We start from the raw sequence: 19,832 nt of genomic DNA, 5'->3' as shown, positions 1-19,832 counted from the left end.
AGTGATTGTAGGACAGGATTTCACAGAGTGTTTATTTCAGAACTATGACAGCAAGAGTCTGATAACATGTAAAGGCTATAAACTCGCACCAACAGAAACCCGTTACACGCCCAGCGAAAAGGTGCTGACCACCCTGATGAAACATAAAGATATGATGTTCGCTCTGGCCGGATCGCAAAAAATCATAATTCAATCTACTGATTATATGATTAAAGAACTTCGGAAAGATCTCCTCCCACAGGCGAGGGCCGTTTTACCCAGATGGGCAAAGTGGGAGATGTTATTGGCAAACCCGCAGATTCACGTGGAAGGAGAAATAAAACTTAAGCCTGACAGGAAAGAGGTTGTTAAAGCCATAAAACCAGAGGCAGTTTACTACACTGATGGATCTAAGAAAACAGCAGATGCAGACTTCTGTAAGTGGGGGTTTGTGAGACTGCTAAAGGACAGGAAATATCAACAAGCTGGACAGACTGTCGGATCCGCTCAAACTGCAGAATTGACGGCCGTTGTCATGGCGCTCGCTGACGCATGTAAGCTGAAGCTCAAATCAGTAAGATTGGTCACAGACTCTAAATACGTTAAAGACGGGCTGGATGATCATTTAGCATTTTGGGAAGCTAAAGATTTCCAGAAAACTGATGGAGAAAGATTGGAACACGCTGACTTGTGGACTTTAGTATCGTGTTATAAGAAAAAATTACAGATTCAGGTGACACATGTAAATAGCCATACAAATGGAAAAAGCGAAGATGAGATCGGAAACGCAGAAGTGGATGAATTAGTACAAGCTCGCGCTTTGTTTCTACCCACAGCGTTTTTACAGAACAGGAGCGCTGCAGCTGATGAAGAGCTGGTGACATTTGCGCATAAAAATTACGGACACGTAGGAGTATTACGGTTGCGTGAGATTTTCAAAAAAGAAAATATTTCTGTACCAAAGCTGAAATAACTAACAGCACGAGTAAAAGCGACGTGTGAGTCGTCTAAAGTAAAAGGAGGGGCTCAATCCGTGATTTATGACCATCTGCCCATCATGTGTGATGTGCCGGGGGTGCATTTCAGCACGGATGTTGGTGAATGTGCCTCTAGAGGAGTGAACGGACATAAGTTCTTTTTGGTAATCAAATATAATGGACCAGGTGATCAGAGCAAGATAATACCGCTGAAACGTGTCACAGGAAATACGGTCAGCATGGCCTTATCTCTACACCTGCCCCTCATGTGTGAGTCACTCCGTTCGGATGGAGGACCTGAATTTAAGAATGACAAAGTTTCTTGTCTGCTTGAATCAAGGGGGATAAGACACATTTTTTCTATCCCATACGAGTCCCACACTAACGGAATAGCAGAAAGAGCAGTTAGGACGATAAAAAATCACATCCTGACTAACCTGAGCTCCCGATGGGATACACCGGAGGGAGCTTCAGAACTAAATGTGATCCTTAATATGACGAAACTGAAAAGAACTGAGAAAAAAACTAACCCGGAACACGTCTCTGTGTTACAGAAAGGTGAAAGAATTTGGGTCAAAAGAGGACCGGTTCGAAAAGGAGATTGCATTAAGCATAACGTAAGTGGTCCCTTTATAATAAAAGACGTAACTGGGAACGTGGTTTTAACTGACACTGGTTTGCGCGTTCACCCTCATCAAGTTATAAAATAACTCTGAAAAATAAAAGTAATTAATTGAAAAAATAAATAAATAAATAAATAATTTTTTTAAATTAATTACTTGATTAAAGGTCATGGCTGGGCCAAAATCTAGTGAAGAAATGACTTGTAAGATCCCAGGTACTACGGGCCTAATTTTGCTAACGAAGGGGGATTGTGTTAAAGATTGTAAAGTGGCTATGTTTCTGGGCTTCATAGAATCTGCAAATGCGTATCGTTACGCGCAATGGGGAGGCTTGAGGCCAGGAACATGCGTGATATGCAAATCTCTGTGCACCCTAATTAAATGGTCAGGGCTCCGGGAGCAGAAGCCCACTCACCTGGAGAGAGGAACAGACTTGCATACAGGTGCGGTGGAGCTGTCTGCTCCCATTAAAATATGTTTTTGCGGAACCTGCTTGAGGAATAATCCAGGCATCATCTCCTGGCAGGTCTGTGAATGCACCCACAGAGGTGAAATCAAAGATGGGTGCTGTTTCACGAAGAATGGTGTTTTGACTACCTGCTTACCGACCAGCCAGCCAAGTATGTTTTTTGTAGGAGAGCTGCTCAGGAATCCTAGCCTGGTGAAGCCGGTTAGAGATTTATGGGTGGAAGCTTATCCATTTGTGTTCAAGCTCAAGACCAGAGAAAAAGGACTGGAAGAGCTTCAGGCTCGGTCCAAATTTGAGTCTATTAAGAGCTTGATATTAGGACAGCAATTTGGTACGCTGGCTGATGCATGGGAAACAGGTACACAGATTGGGGTAACTCAAGAGTATAAAGACGACAGATGGGGAACTTATCTGTCAGGGACTCTGGACTGGCATACAGGATTGTCTGTTCAGGAGCCCCCAGGGATGCGTAAGCGTGTGACATCATACCTGGTTGAGCTGAAGAGTCTTGGACCAGGGGCGGAGCGTAAGTTCATGCCTTATCAGTTAACTTTAGTGGAGGTAATAGACCTGTCGGGTCGCGTTTGCAGCTCGGCTGTTAACATAGTGACCACCCGGAGAGGAGAGGCATATTGGCCTAAGATTTATGGGACTGCTCACACTAGAATGTCTCGTAGAAGGCTGGTCTCCGATCTGACTCTAACTAACTAGAGCAGGGCGCTTTCATTTCCTGCTGATTTTTATGCTTCTGTCTTACAGATGTTATCTACGCAGAAGCATAAGAGGGAAAGCAGCAGAAAACGAAAAGTGGTCAGGTATGCAACTCCGGCGGGAGTTGACCCCAAAGTTAAAAAGAAAAATGTAAATATTCCGAAAGGAAAGAATTGGATAATAAAATGGATTAAATGGGCCTTTTTTATCCTTTTCGAATTTAGCCTCATAGGATTAAGTATAGCGATTGCATATGGGGTACATGTATATCTCCGAACGTATCATGTGTCCTCGGTGACATATAACATAACTCACGGAGGACCGCAACAATTAATAGGGAATTGGAATGTATCCAAAATTAAGCTGTTATGGCCCAAAGAAGATTTTAATGAGAATATAACCACCTGCATGATAGCAACACAGATTGGATTCAAGATTTGTAGTGTAACAGGGAACAAAACTGGCTGCCTGCGCTTGCCCTGTGGAGAAAATGGATTTGACCGGATCATGGCTACACCCTCCGTGACATCATTTTCTGCAGCAGAGCAGGAGGAGAAGAATGACACGGAGTGTGGTGAGACCGGCCCATGGGCGGAGTATATGGCAGTCTTGATGGATCACACAGGATCCACAGAGCTTGATCGATCTTGTCAGATAATATTAAGGAAAAAGAAAATCTTAAATCAAACTTCAGGTGAAGTAGAGTTGTGGGTTTACAAATATTGCCTTAGAAATGATTTAGAATGGGGACACAACTTCACCACTTTCAAAGTGATAAAGATAGAAAGGTGGTGGCCTCGTAGAATCGAATTTGGGTGTTTTCAGACCAAAGACAGTAGTTTAAGTTCCTGGCAAACAGGAAATATTACGCATTGGTATCAAAGATTATCAAGAGGGAGGGAACGAAGAGATGTTTGCCCGACCCCCCCTCCTAACACAACACTAAAATATGATTCCTTGTCCATGATAGGAGAGAGTCACATGTGGCAGAAAGTAAAAGATAATGTGATTAAATGGTTATCAAAAGTACCCCCTGCAATGTCTGATCCCCTGGCTGAGGCAGAGGAAGGTGAAGAGACCGTTCCTCTCTTTCTAGAGCCCGGTGTGCGGGGTAAGAGATCTACTTCAGACTTAGCTCGACTCTTACGTAAAGGTCATAGTGAATATGCAAATTACACAGGATATCAGAATTATATACTTCCCACTAATAGTACATATTTTAACTGGACATTTTTTTGCCTCCATAATGAGGTAGGCCTTCAGCCACAAGGATGGGAACTGCATCCAATAAGACACACTCTTTATACAGAATGGGTTTATGAGGTTCCTAATTTTAAACACCCAAAAGTAGTGCAATGGATGAAAAAGGATCAATCTGATCCCACTAACTTAGATACAGGATTTCATGCATGGAATGAGGAAACTAGACTCTGTTTAACCAGGAAAGCGAATAATAGCGCTGTATGGCAAGGAGGCGAGCCACTTAGAATAAGGATCGCAGGAGCATATTATCAAAAAGGTACAGCTACTCCTGATAGTATAATTGAGGCAGACTCCATCTTCGAAGCGGTAAATGAAATGATTAGACCAACCCATAAGAAAGATTTTTATCACAGTCCCACATGGGCTAGAAATTACACCTTAATGCTTGAAGGATGTCAGGTGGAAGTCTGTAATAATACTAAAGGGTTAACTAGAAGGATGTGTATTTTTTGGTATTCACAACTATATGGATTAACAGTTGGAGGTCTGCGTCCAGACACATTAGGAGATCGAGAGTTTTTTAAACCTAGGCCTCCTTATCTAAACATAGCTACTTTAGGAACTGGAGAATTATGCTATAAAGTCTTACGTGGTTATATGCAAAGAGATATTCCAGAAGATTATAGATATTATAGAAAAGGAATGTACGAGACATATCCTATGACATACTGGTATGGAGAGGGATATAATAAGCAAAAATATGATTATTACCCCCAGGACACAAGGATTGAAGCATAAACATTTGAGAGAAAATTAGTGGGAACTAAAACTCTTGTGATGGAACATGGTCAACTTCGAGTTAAAACAAATTGGTTTTCTATTGATAAAACAAATACTTGGGAAGTAAATGATACAAAAACAGGAAATGGTCTTTTAGATCGTATAATGATTATGAATGATAAAGTTGGAGACTTAGTGCCACCTGGATTTACAGCGCCAGGAACGACGAAATGGGGAGCGTTTAGTCTGGTCAATTTCAATTACCTTAACGGGTTAGGCATAGACCATCATGTGTGTTTTAATGAACCGAGAATAGGGAAAAATCCTCAACCTGAAAGATTCACAATTGACCCTGATGCACCCAAAGAGTTTCCTAACTTCAGAAATTTCCCAAATTGGGATCTGAGAAGTGGTTTTTGCTCACCATTTCGAAGATCGTTAGATCAGCAAAAAGCTGACTGGTTTGATTATTTTGCATATGGCATAAATGGCACATTACGTCATGTGAGTCTGATAGTACGTGGTGTAAATGAAATTATGAGTGACAGTGTAGTGCAGGTTTCTAATAATGTAATTCAAGGAACTTCTGATTCAATGGGAATGTTGGTAAAAGGAGTTAGAGAGCACATCATTAGGCCCGTCTGGGATGCTCTGTTCTGGCCTCTGTGCGCTCTAGGATTGATGTGTGGGGTGATTATTTTAATAATCGGTATGATTTTGGCCTGTAAAAACAACAAGTGGCAGTTGACAGGAAGAAAGCTGTTAGGAGAAAGGAAAAAGGACCTGGTAGATCCAGATAAGATGGGAAGAGAGGTGTCAAGGTGGAGGGAGCATTAGCCCCCTTCTTGTTGCTCCTGTTTAAGTGCAGGCCTCTCTGCACGGCATGTCACTTGCTCCTTAACTGTCAGTCTGTAACTTGAGGTGAACCAATGGCTCATCAAACTCACCCTGAATCTGAGCTGATTGACGCTCTGAATCTGGAGGTATGTCAGGATTTTGTAACTATTTTATCCAGTTTGTCTTTAGGATGTTGTAGACATTTCATAACTGGTGTACACTTGTTGTGAGGATTATTGTTGTAAAACTATGCCTGCAGATAGGAATTGTAGTGTGGTTCTTCCTGCAGCTTCTGATGATTTATTTTCTCCTATAATTAAGAAGTGTTTATGCAGTAATGCAGTTACTTATTGCTTCATGGAATGAGTTATATATCTCATGTGGAACATATTTTATGTTCCTTCCAGATGGACTCGATTCGGCAAAATATCATAGAGGGATTAATCCCCTCCGCAGGTCCATCAACTGTTTTCTCTCTGAATGGCGCATACTATTTGTGCACCGTGAATCGCGGGAGGGATGGATTGCCTCAGACTAAGACAATCGGGCTCCAGTGTGAACATGCTACGATGAATAAACGCTGCGTGTCTTGCAGGTTTATTCAGTACATCCAGACCAAATGGAAAAGGGATTCAAGCGGGAGACTGATCAGGAAGACGACATACTAATGTTGTCCTCCCCGGGAGTAGATGCCCTGCTTGAGCAGGCCCACGACGAGGAGCTGACAACGGCGCCCTCATCTGACGTGGCTGAAGAGGTTGTATCAGTAATGACGGCAGCTTCGACATGCGTCCCGTGTCCTGATGTGATACGTGAAATCCCTATGGTCTGTCTAAGTAGTGAGCCAGCAGGCATTCCTTCCCCTGTCCGAATTGCACCTGGGAGAGAAATGAGATGGAGGATTAAATCCCAGAAGGGGTGTTACTTTGTTTGTCAAGGCAAGATTATAGATTGCTTTCAGTTTATGAATATTTTGTCTGTAAAGACTGGATGGTTCGGCCCAGAAGTCTGTGACTCTTTTGGGACCGCACCTTTGTTGGATACGAAAAATCATGTTTTGGTTTTTAGCGCCAGCTTCCCACCTCAAATGATGGGATCGCTTCCACGTGGAGAAGCTCCGGTGATGGATTTATCTTTATTCTTTCTGGGCGAAGATCCCACAGATGGGAGAAAGCAGTTTAAAGGTTATGTAACAACCCGCAAAGGGACCTTGTGCTTACCCGTAGCTGATGATGGCATTATGATGAGAATGAGGGTTGATGTGGAGGCCACAGTTAGGTGTCTGAGTGTTCAGCCGTTCCTGAGTGAGATGGATGCTAGATTTATGAAGGCTTGCATTGCTGCTCTATCTTTTTATGGTCCTTTGCCTCAGTTCGTCCTCATGGGGGATGTTGCAAGTCCGAGCAATCGGTCAAGGCTTAGAAATAGTGGTCAGAGACAAGGGTCACACAAGGGTCAAGAGGACAATAGTTCAGGACTTGCTGGTGAGGACAGAACTAGGCAAAGGGTCAAAAGACAAGCTGTCTTCTCTGGATCCACCCATGGACACACCCCTGGGCCCGCCCCTAACTCCACCTCTGGCTGGAAAAGAAGGACTGGCATGGAGTGAGGAAAAGTCCAACTGGACCCAGAAGCTCTGAGGAATGCTGGAGGAAGATCTACAATTTGCTACCAACATGAAGATTTATGACCTGTGCTCTCATTCCAGGAGTGCAGAATGTAACTTTTGTGCCCTCATGTGAATACTGCATGTATTGAAAATGATACCAAATGTCTTATGTAGAGCTAAAAAAGTGTATCTGGTAAATGACCCCTTGACCTAAACTGTCAGGAGAGAATGACTTGTGACTCTTACATTGTTTAGAGCAGTCTCAGAAGTGATATAAAAGGATGCAGCTCAGATCGAGCGGTTTCGTTCTTGGGGAGATTCTGAGAAGACAAGAGCTAGTGTAAACTAACTCTTATTTAATCATTTTGAACTAATTCCTCCGTGGGGGATAGCAGTTGTTTTTCACTTTACCCAATTTTTGTATTTTGATTTTGTAATAAACCTTTTTTTGAAAAAGAAACATAATCCTGATTCTTTCAGGTTTTCTCTAAAGCTTCACGTTTGGGGCCCTGACCATAATTGCACAGAGGTAAGCATGTCGAAGATCGGTCTCTGAATTATCAGGACTTACTTTACAGTTTATAACAGAATAATATAAAGAAACCTTAAGATAAGGGAAGTTTTAACTTCCCCCTCCTTGCGAGTAACGAGTTGTCTTAAGGGCGATAAAAGCAGAATATTCGAGGTTATTTTGGCTCTGATTGCAGGTTGAAAAAGTCTCTAATCAGCTGGAAGGTTGGATTAATAAATAAATTGATAAACTTATGGTAGCCTGATCAACTAGCATAAATCATTTTATAGTTACCAACCTCCCACATAAGCTGTTAGAGGCGCAATTAATTCCGGGTAGCCCAAACAATTGCTGAGAGGCTTGGCTTGCCTCCAGACTTCTCTCTAGTATCTCAACCAAAAGGTAACGAGTTTAAAAGAAGTGTAGTACTCTGGGGCTGGCTATTCGTGCAAGTCATTTCACCTTTAAAATAAAAGACAAGATTCTAATTAGGTAGTCCAAACCCGGATCTAGTACAATTATACTCGTCGATACACCCCCGAACCCTGATGGATGCACCGTCTCATAAGTTCTAACGGAACTGGGTTTTAAAGGAACCGGTAAATGGGACGGGCACGCGACACCCATACTAATAGGATACACACATAGACATTGTTGCATTATACTGCGCATCTTCCACCACCGCTATTCTTATATACATTTTGAGACTGTTCTGTTTTGTTTTGTTTGATGACCGGGACGCCATCACTCAAAGAAGGGGCGGATGTAAGGCAGTGACTGGAATAAGTCACAAGGTGTCGCTGTTGAGCTGGATATATATTGTAGATTTTAGCAATTTTGACCATTTGTCCTCTGCAGGACACCGTAGTTCAGTTTTATCGTTCGCGCGGGCGCCATTATGGGTTCAGTGTTTACTGTGATTTGTAAAGGTAAGCACTATCCGTGGTGTACTGCAATGGTTTTGTTTAAAATAAGTGTTCCACTGTGTAAAATGGCGGTTTGCTAAGCATATAGTGTGTTTGTTGGGAGGTTCATGTGTTGTCTGATGACAGTATGAGTAGTTTGTGTGCACGTTTCGTTCTGTAATATAAGCGGCAATTTTGGGTTACATCCCCGCTAGTTAGCATAGCCCCCATTTGGGCAAAGTAATGCATTAGCTGTTCAGTTACGGTTTGCTGATAATCCTGCAAACTGTGTTTTGGGTCATACTCATTTCTGAGACCGAAGAATTGTGTAAAGATGCCTTGACTACATGATTATTTCTTGTTTAATGTGTTTTATTTTATATTTGTTGTTGGCTTGCACTGTGATTTGATAATGATGCAGTGTTTACTGTGATTTGTAAAGGCCAGCAGCGGAGTCGGAGTGGTGTTTGCCCCATCATCTAAATAAAGAAAAAGACGGCGCGGTCCGAGCCACAAATTGAACGCCTGTGTCCGACTGGTCTCTCTATTGTGCACCCCCATCCAACACAAAATTACACAACGCAGAGTCCGGGGTGTAGGGAGGCCCCTGCACGGGTTGGGTTACACATGTATTTATTTATTTACTTTTTTTTTTTTGTTGTGTTTTGAGGAGAAATATTAATAAATTTGTGCCCAACCTGGCCTCTGTATGTTTTACATTTTACCACTGCTAATGATAACAAAGGTTCTGTGCTGGGGCCTCTGCTCTTCCTCCTCTATCTGCTTCCTCTTCAGCACATCCTGAGCTCCTTCAAAGGAATCTCCTACCATCTTTATGCAGGTGACATCCAACTGTACTTCTCCTTTAAGCCCCATGAGATGTCTAAGCTGCAGCTGTTACACACCTGCTTAGACTCTATCAAAACCTGGATGGCTGGGAGCTTTCTACAGCTGAATGAAGATTAGACTGAGATCCTCATCTGTGCCCCAGACAAGCTGGTTCCCAAAGTCAGAGACTCTCTTGGTCAGCTTGCTTCCCACACCAAACCTTCCGTCAGGAATCTTGGCGTGACCTTTGACCCAGCTCTCACCCTCGATTCTCATGTCAGTTCTCTTGTTCACTATTCATTCTTCCATCTCAGGAACATTGCTAAGCTGAGTAACATTCTGTCTCGTTCTGAACGTGAGACAGTTATCCACACCTTCATCTCCTCACACTTAGACTACTGCAACTCTCTTTTCACGTGTCTGAGCAGAACCTCCCTGAACAGGTGGTTCAGAATGCCTGTCCTCGGCTTCTGACCAAGTCCTCCAAATACACCCACATCACCCCACTTCTCCTCCAGCTTCACTGGCTGCCAGTCAACTTCAGGGTTCATTTCAAGATCCTGGTTCTGGTCTATAGGGCCCTACATGGACAAGCACCATCTTACATTGGTGATCTTCTTAGTCCCTACACCCCCAGCAGGTCCCTGAGGTCCAGTGATCAAAGCCTACTGGTTGTGCAGCACCAGGCTAAAGACCAAAGGTGACAGATCATTTGCTGCTGTGGCCCCCAGACTCTGGAACTCTCTCCCCCTGAGCCTGAGATCAGTGAACTCAGTGGTCTCCTTTAAAAAACAGCTGAAGACTCACTTGTTCAAGCTGGCTTTTGTATGACCTTCTTCACCACTCTCTCTTTATTCTGCTCTCCCCACCTATTCCACCTTCCTCAGGATCCACTGATTTCCCTCTTTCCTATTCACTCTCTCTCTTTCTTAACATTTTTTCTTTTGAATCGCAAAAGCTTATTCTTGCTCATTTTAAATATATTTTAAACATTTTCGAAATGCTATTTTATATTTTTACAATTTTTTTTTGTTTTTGTTTTTGTGAAGCGCCTCGTGATTTTTATCTTGAGAGGCGCTATTGAAATGATATTTTCTTCTTTTTCTTCAAAATAATCCCATGAAGGTAAACACCAAAGTATAAACGAACAGCAGTTTAGAGGTTTAGACAGCAATCTTGAATTAACTGCTTGGTCATTTTGGAGATGAACTTTTGGACAGTGGCATCACAGTTTGGTCTTGGCTGGTTTGAACTGAACGTCGGATCATCAGTCCTGAAAGGCATAAAAGCTATTTCTCAAAACAGGAACGAGATGCTATCTACAACGAACAAGGTAGCAATTATACACCTACAATTATGAAAACATTGAAAAGATAACTATACTGCTACCAAATCCTTTAAATCTTTTCCACTTCAAATTAGCATTTGTTTAATTTAGAAACATAACTGTGAAATCTGTGAACAACTGTCAGTTTTTAAACAAAATCATTTGAATGTTGATAATCCCTTACAGGTTCTCCTTACTTCCTGTGAAATGGGGAGAAGAGTCCCTTACAGCTTGCAGACAGCTGACAGCATATGGTGCCACAGCTTTATGTAACATGCAATCTGTCATCTGATATTAAAAGCTTTTTTTACATGATTCCTAAGTATTGTGAGAATAAACATCACTTTGATGGAAGGATATATGCTGGTACAGTGTGTGATGGATTTGGCGATGCATATAAACCGTTACACTGGCAGTGTGATTTTAATAACAACCCTGTGTGTTATGACGGGATCACACACCCTCAGCTTTCAGTAGGAAGGTGCTAAGAGCGCGGAGATGTTCTCACCTCCTCGATGGTGTGTTATGAATGATAAATTGTTGTCTGTCTGGCTCCTGAAGCAAACCCATATAAGTGACTTTCTTGTTTAAAATCTTTTTTTAAAAATGTCCCCTTGTGTCACTGTTTACATGGGAACATGCTTCACACAAACTATTTGAAAAAAAAATATTAAAAGTGGCACTTTTAAAAACACATTTAACCCTCTGGAGGCAGGAGTTGCAGATTTACAACGTTAAAATCTACCTACCTGGTTACTCCACATACGTATTTCATGAGCATTTTTAAACTCAGAAGTACCCCTGAAGGACTTAGTTGTTCGGCCTCTTATCAAAACTTGTTTTGAGCCTGAGAGGGTTAAATTACAGTAGAAAATATGTCAGTATTTGAGTGTTTTGTCACTTTGTGCCACTGTGTTTATGAAGGAGGTTCAGTACTCACTGCAACACAGTATCTCAGCAACTTAGTTTTTAGCCCTGTTCTCCTCATTCGCTCTCACTGTGATTGAAGGAGCACTACGACAGAGATCAGAGAGCTCAGAACAGAGCTCAGAACCTTTACAACTCTGGATCTAAATTGCAGGGAGGTGCACAAAATTTTAAATTGGGACTGAGAAATTTCATGGATGTCAAAACTATAAAAGCATCATCCCATTTGTGTTTATGTCATGCAAAGCCTTTAACTAGAACACAATCATGAACCTTCCTTTTGTGACAGTGTGAGCATCCTGTCACAATGTCCCGATTGATCATGTGCCCTGGCTACTTGGCCAAGGGGATGTCCCTTTGGCTGACTGGTTAGAGTGTATGACTCTCACCCGGGAGTCTGGGGATCGAATCCCGCCCGGGCCCTCGTTTGTCCACCTTGCCACACTTTTAATCCAACACATTCTCACTCCCAGCGCGTCAAAAACAAACGCTTGGTCAGCCACCCTCTGCCTCAGACCCCTGACGCCAAAAGTGCCCTTTTTCGTTACTTATGGGCGAAAAGGGGTTTTTCCCTTATTTGACTGCAGATCCCAATGCAGCGTAAAACTGACGCGATGGGATGTCCGCAGCCAGGGCACCAAACAAGCTCATTGTACCTCACCATAACCTTATCCTCTTATTTAACCTTCCCCTCACCCCTATCCTTACCTTAACCATCTTGCTAGCGAACACGTTATTTATGTGTCTATCACTCTAAAAGCCGGCTCTATGAAGTGAACGGCGGGAGCCGCCTCGTGATTGGTCGAGTTTGGACCGAGCCAATGCGAGGGGGAGGTTTCAACTACCAAGGTGGAGGTTAAAAGTAGAGGGTATGTGTAACCTCCCCCTCGCCAGATGGTATGTTCTAACGTTCCCCTTGGGCGGCAAATACGAAAATTCACAGTCAGAATGCATGGGAAACAAACGCTTGATCACAGTGAGAGTAACGTTTTAGGTAGCAAGAGGGTTAAAGTTAGGATGAGGGAGGGGGGAAGGTTATAAATAGTGAAACGTTAAGGTTTAGGTGCGGTTAAACAAGCTGGTTCGGTGCCGCATCAGCGGACATCCCATCGCGTCAGTTCTACGCTGCATTGGGATCTGCAGTTACAAAAGGGAAAAAACCCTTTTCGCACATAAGTAACGAAAAAGGGCACTTTTGGCGTCAGGGGTCTGACGTGGAGGGTGGCTGACCAAGCGTTTGTTTTTGATGCGCTGGGAGTGAGAATGTGTTATTTAATCATATGTTAATATCTGCCAAGCAACTAGAATTTCAGATGGTCTTTTCATTCTCCAGTCATTCAAAGCTGAGATATTTCACAGAAACTAAAAAAGAGCTGTTCCAGACCCCATACATGTTTTCAAAAAACTTTTTTCCACCACCACTTCATGAAGAGATGAAATAATAAACATTAATGAAACTAACATTTATACACGTATCACTGATTAGTTCTTTAAAGGAGACATAACATGAAAAACCCACTTTTTTATCCATTAACACGGTGTGTTTCACATTTTAAGTGTCTAAGTGAGCAAAAAGGCTTATATTATTCACTGGAGTTGCTATTTAGATATTTAATAATTAAGTTTTGGGCATATTTGTCCACCCGTTCAGTTTTTCAAATTATCTATTACATCAGTAATTTATTTCGTCAGGATAACTACCAAATATGGTAATGACCCTCGGCTAAACACAGAGCCAATCCGCCATTTTTTCTTCTCGCTAAGATTTTTTGTAGTCCTATTGGAAAAATGCAGAATGTCTGGTTATTTTAGCCACACACAGCTCAAAACTGTTCCTCGTTTTAAGGAAGGGTGGTGTGGCAGTATTTAAACCCAGGAGCTGATGACACTACTGCTAAAAAAACACAGAAGAAAAAGTAGTGTGTGCGCGTGTGTGTGTGTGTGTGTGTGTGTGTGTGTGTGTGTGTGTGTGTGTGTGTGTGTGTGTGTGTGTGTGTGTGTGTGTGTGTGTGCGCGCGCGTGGTTCGTTCGTTTGTGTCTCCAGGCTAGTAAGTACTGAGGGCTTCATCTATCTAAAAGGAGTCATTTCCATCTGAATGTGGCAGCGACGGGACACAGCAGCAGAGCGGTAAGCTTCATATCACTCTAAAATGTCGACAAACTTTACTTTAGATTTACGGGCATTAGCAGCACTAAAGCGTTAGCATCCGGCTTGCTATCGCTAGCACAGTATGCTAGTAAAGTTAGCACCCAGATTAATGTGGATTTGGCTGATTTTCGTGGAATAAAACGTGATTTCTGATCAGTGCCTTCTTTTACACCAGATGTACATCCACTGATTGTAACAGCAGAGAGCCTGTGTGTTATTCTACGTGAGTGTGATGTAATCTTAGCATCCAGTAAATAAAGTCCCATATCAGCTAAAATGCAGCGTGACAGTCATTAAAGTGCGTCAACACAGTGGATTTATTAGAGTTTTAAAGAACAATCTCTGAGTGAAGTGAGGTTAGTTTTTTGTCTCACTGCAGATATAAAAACTAACTCTGCATCAGTCAGATGCAGCAAAGCTCACCATCTGTATGAGCGTGAGCATCGGAAAGCTGATCAAATCAGCTGTAAAATAATTAAAACAAAAGTAAAAATGCTCCTTTGCTTTTTAGAGTCAACATCCAGAAGGCTGGAGCCATGTTTCACTGACAGGCTGTCAGACTAAAGCCCTGATGAGCTCAGCTGGGACAAACTGGTCTGATGTTTAGGTAAGTGAAGATCTGCTTCTCCAAGGCCTTGAGATGCTAGTAAAAAATAATTTAGCCAGCTTGCTAATGTTACTGTTCTTCTCCTCTAAGGAACACAGAACGTTCAGATGTTGGACCTTCACGTCACCTACTGAGGAAGGAGACCCACCAGTAAAGAGACGGTCTGGACCAGACAAAAGTGAGTGATGACACACTTCAGCCACCCTCATCATTAAGAACACCTCACCCCCTGTATCACTCCGTCTGATGACAGCAGAGTGATTTATTTGATGTTTTACTTGTTTAGTCTGTTTAGAAATTATTGAATTACATTATTTTCTGTAAACAACCATCTGATCTGGACGTGTGCAGAATAACTTTCCCCAAGTTCAGCAGCAGCTGGCCTACAAAAACAGCTGCAGCATGTAGTAAGTCTGTCTGCACTGCTCTCTAATGAGCTTCCTTTCATAAGGAATCATTTGTATAATTTTAGTGTCACTATTTTATTACATTTGTAAGAATATGAAGTCACTGCAGCAAAGTGAACTTGTGAACAAACACAAACGTGACTATAAACACGAAAGCTAAAGAAACAACTTTCCTAAAGCTGCTTGTAAACAAAATATGTCATTAAAGTTACTGTCTATCATTGCAGAATATGGCGATGACATCATGGAACTGGTCTTTGGAAAAGTTTTCCCTGAACCAACTCCGTTTCTAGATGAGGTAGAGAAGATCTGCATCTCACCAACTCTCTGGTCTCAGTATTCAGACAACGGAGGTCTCCCACTGTTATCCAGGACCAGTTTGAAGCTCACATACTGCCCCTCCCTCATCATCAGGAAACATCAATCCGTATCCTGAGGACAACAGAAGACGGCAGGAGGACAGGAACTCTGAGACCTAGATACCACCAGCACCGAGACACAAAGCACCTGTGTGCACAACGCATGTTTAACTACTAAAGCCTGTTTATTATATTGTTCTACTTATTTGCTGTGAGGTTAATACTTAGAAAATTCGTATATTAATGTAAAAAATTTAAAAAAATCACTGATTGTATGCTTTCTTTTAGATGTAATGGTCCAAACTCAGCCTTGTAGACATTTATGGCATCCTGTAGGTAAATACACAGAACAGGCTCAGATCCAGGATGACCCAGCATGCTCTTCTTCCATTCTGGCTGTTAGGGATTGTATCAATAACTCAATGCCTACTGATGTTTCCACCTAACGATATTTATTTAGAATGCAGGTAAGATTTAACTATATTTGTTAGCAAAGCAGACTGATCTTGGGAATTTCACTGCAGCACTGATGTCCACCTCTGTGTACACATTAGAGAGAATTACCACTTTACAGCTAAACACATATTTAATAAAGATATAGGCTACGCATTGCAGACAATAAAAACAAAGTTCTAAGCATTAGAATTATAATGATCACATTAAAGAACACTTGGAGGAATGTTATTTATTTTTGACTAGAATCTCAAATCTTTAAATTAAAATGTAACTGCTTTTTATCCATTTTCAGCCATTAAGACACCCAATATAAAATAAGACTACTTATAAAATTATTTATAATTATATGTATGTATATATATAGATAGAGATTTTAATAAAATATATTCTTTTAATGATGTTTTAATGAGCTGTATCATTTTTTAAAACATTTTTTATAGAAATAAATAAGCAAGCAGCATTCCTTGTGTGTGTATGTACAGTCTATGGCCGTGACGGATGTGTGTGTGTGTGTGCGCGCGCGCACGTGCCTGCTCGCTTGTCCCTCTGTCGGCCGTGACGGGTGTGTGTGAGTGACTACAGACAAATGCATGAGAGAGTTAGCAGCCTTGAAACAGATTGATGAACTACTCTCCCACATGTTTTAAAAATGCTAATATGCTATGCTAAATCTGCTATGCTAAATAATGATTTCTCTATAGAACTACAAAGTCCGACTGGGGGAGGAGAGTACAGGTCTGCACTATGGAGGGGGGCGGAGTTTACAGCTCCTCCTCCAGTTTAAAGAGACAGTACCCAAAAACGGCTCGTTCTCAAGACTCTCCTCAGAACAGGGGTAGATGAGGGTCTGTAGAGCAACAATAATGAGGAAATCAGACCAAAGAACTGCAGTTCCACTGTATTTAGACCCCAACTGAAGGATTTAGATGTAAAAAGGAATAACTTAAAAGCATGTTATGTCTCCTTTAAGACTGTGTTTCATGCAAATGCAACACAGATGCATCTTCTGTCAGTTTATGCAACGCTAACTCATGAGGATGTTGACTAATCAGTTTAAAGCGTGTTGCATGTAAACATGTTCTCACACTGGGGTGTTAACACCCTGCTCAGTGATTTATGAGTGTAATAATGCACCATCTATTTACAGTTGAGGGTGTTCATTAAAAATCACATCACAAGCTTCATTTGGAAGAGGAGAGGGGGATGTTGGTGATAAACCTTGGCCACGCTCTTTGGTAACTATAATCATTACTCCGAGTGGCATTTTTGGACCACGCTGCATCCGTCTAAGTCATACTGCTCTCCACTTTACAGCTCATGATACATAAGGTCACATGTGACATTGTGTCCCCATGACACTACTGGAATATACTGTAGAGATGGTCCAAAGGATGCATTGGTGCATTTGACATCAGATGCATATAACTATACTTTTGGACCTTTTTATATATTTTATGTATTTAAAAAACGCAATGCATACCTGGACTGGTGTTCTAGAGATCTGTCTTAGTGCAGCTGTAATCAACTGTGCAGGCTTTATTTCCACTCACATGTTTAGCCATGGATAATTGAAGGCCATTCCCTAATTCATTATTCACTTGTGAAGATATTGTTTGCAACACAGCTAAACAGACGAGACAATGTGAACCGAAGTTCAGGGAGTTTGTTGTAAGATATTATGCAACCAGTCAAGTGATGATGTATTTTATCTGGTGCTCTTGATTGTTTTGTGGATACCTAAAATCTGCTAAAAAGCAAAAATAATTATTTCAACTTATTTTAAATCTGAATCATATTCCCTTTATTATTGCTAAATAAATTCAATTATATTAGCAATAGCGTGAATGCAACAGCTTTTGAATGGAGTAGTTGGAAGCCTTCATCTGTCTTGTTGAGTATTGATCTGGCTTTTGTGAGGCAGATGCAATGATTTCAGTCGTCTACCTTTTGCTCACACTTCCTTTGCATTCTCCACCACCTACCAGGATGGCAAATAATCAGTTGTGAGTTCCAGAGCTCTTGTGGCATCCTGCAGGAGTCCATACTCTCTCAAAATGCACATTTTGTGATTTGATCCAATAACCATCAGTTCATGTCAGCTCAGCTGTAAGTGATGAATACATGAAAAAAGTTTGAGCAGAGAGTACATGAAGAAAATAAACACGAAAATAGAGCCACTACATTAACTTTATCTAATTTATAGTCAGCAAACGGCAATCTCTCATTGATACTGCACCAGCCACTCGTTTGTGGAATTCATGGGGAAACTGATTTAAAGATGGCAAAAAGCACATTTTAAGCACCTTGAATCTAAAATGACTTAATTGTTTTGTCCTCACATTATAAAACCAAACATTTCTTCACACAGCTCAAGTAAGGTGATTAGAAGCCTAAAGCAGAATTAATTATTTTTGTACATTCAAATTTCTTAAAAATCTCTAAATAATTCCACTTCATTTATGAAGCACACTTCATACCAGCACGCGAGCTGACCAAAGCGCTGCACAGCCAACAATCATACAAAGATAATTTAAAAACAGATAAAAACAACCAGTAAAAATAAAATAAAAATAAAAAACATTAAAAGGTGTTTGAATAATCTGTGCATTAATTCATGATGTGTTAAAATGAACATTTTTCCTGCAATGATTCATTTCAGATCTTAAACTACAACAGATTAGTGTTTGTTGATTTAATGTTAATCTAGCAAACATATTATAATAAGATTATTATTAATGTTTAACATTTTTGCTTCACATAACTGTTAACCCTCTGGAGGCAGGCGTTGAAGATTTACAACATTACAACCTACCTGGTTACTCCACATACGTATTTCATGAGCATTTTTGAACTCAAAAGTACCCCTGAAGGACTTAATTGTTCGTCCTTTTATCAAAACTTATTCTGAGCCTGAGAGGGTTAAGTTAACCTCTGAGTATCTGACTGAAGGCGTGACTTCTGAGGCATTTTGGTAATGCCTTTTAAATGTGTCAAATTCTGATTTGCCAAACTTATAAACATAAGATGATAAAACAGGAATCACTTCCTGACCTGGTCAGTTTCCAGCTGCCTTCTGGTTCGGCCAAACCGGCGAGCAAGCATTTGAGACCATCCTCCCTTTAGACCTCAAGGTCAAAGTCTCTCTGCAACGCTTGCGAGTGATTATTGACACAATGGCTCTTTTAAGGGCCACCGAACAGCCTTAGATGCAAAATGTACTCCAGTTTCCTGCTGCCACCTGAAGATAACCCAGACTAGACGGGTGGTAATCTGAGCTGGCTACGAGCTCCAATACTAGAGGTCCATGCCATTGGCAGTGTCCATCTCGACCCCCTGGATTGCTTGGGGATCTTCACACAAGGGTGCGTAGACCGGCACAAATTACGTTGGATGGTTTAATAAACAAATCTTTAGTTTATCAATCCAAACAACCCAGACTTCACAAGCTGAATCTCAGATACTCACAAGGTTTTGCTAAAACATCTAGCTCACATTCCATTCATCATCTGTTAGCTATACAAGTGTCATTTCATTCATACTTTGTCATGTACGATCATTTAATTTAGGCAAATAGTATTAAAATAATTTGTATAACTATATTCTTGACTCTTGTCTGAATTAAGTTGAAGTGTGTATGTTCCCTGAATAAGTCAAAGAAACTAAAGTCTTCTGAATAAACATTCAAACACCCATCAAATTGATATTTCATATTTATATGGAACACATCTATCTTATTGATCATTTAATAAATAAGTAGCCAATCCTTAATGCTACAGGGCCAAAACAGGGGTGCCAATAAGGAGTGAATTTGCATAGTCCAAGAAGGAGGTGATAAAGGCATGAATCACACATTCTAAATGGGACCATTTCAGAATAGGCTTCAGGCGTGTTAAACGGCATAGTTGAACGAAACATGATTTCACAACCACATTTATCTGAGGGACTATTGAACATCCAGCAAACAATTTCATCCCAAGGCTGGTGACACACTGTTTAAAGTCAAAACTTGGAAGACTTGGGCCAGACAATGTGCAAGAGAGGGTTCTAGGGTCTTTGAATGATTAAGTTAAAGGAAGTTTGCAGCCAACCACCCCTTCACATCTATGAGACAATCTGCAATTAGTAAATCCGTGTTTGGCCCATTCATCTGCAAGTTGATCTGGCAATC

General features: G+C 41.2%; 1 long non-coding RNA gene across 1 annotated transcript; it reads left to right on the top strand.

Annotated features, from left to right (window-relative positions):
* Positions 1 to 14,345: 14,345 nt before the first annotated feature.
* LOC129154778 (uncharacterized) lies at positions 14,346 to 16,030 on the top strand. The gene is made up of 4 exons (XR_011515854.1): positions 14,346 to 14,442; positions 14,533 to 14,620; positions 15,077 to 15,147; positions 15,222 to 16,030. It is a non-coding gene; the product is annotated as an uncharacterized lncRNA (long non-coding RNA).
* The last annotated feature ends 3,802 nt before the right edge of the window (positions 16,031 to 19,832 follow it).

This window comes from Nothobranchius furzeri, chromosome 12 (assembly GCF_043380555.1).
Source record: "Nothobranchius furzeri strain GRZ-AD chromosome 12, NfurGRZ-RIMD1, whole genome shotgun sequence".
NCBI lineage: Eukaryota > Metazoa > Chordata > Actinopteri > Cyprinodontiformes > Nothobranchiidae > Nothobranchius > Nothobranchius furzeri.
Note: the sequence above shows the minus strand (reverse complement) of the source record. Positions and strands in the feature narration are given on the sequence as shown.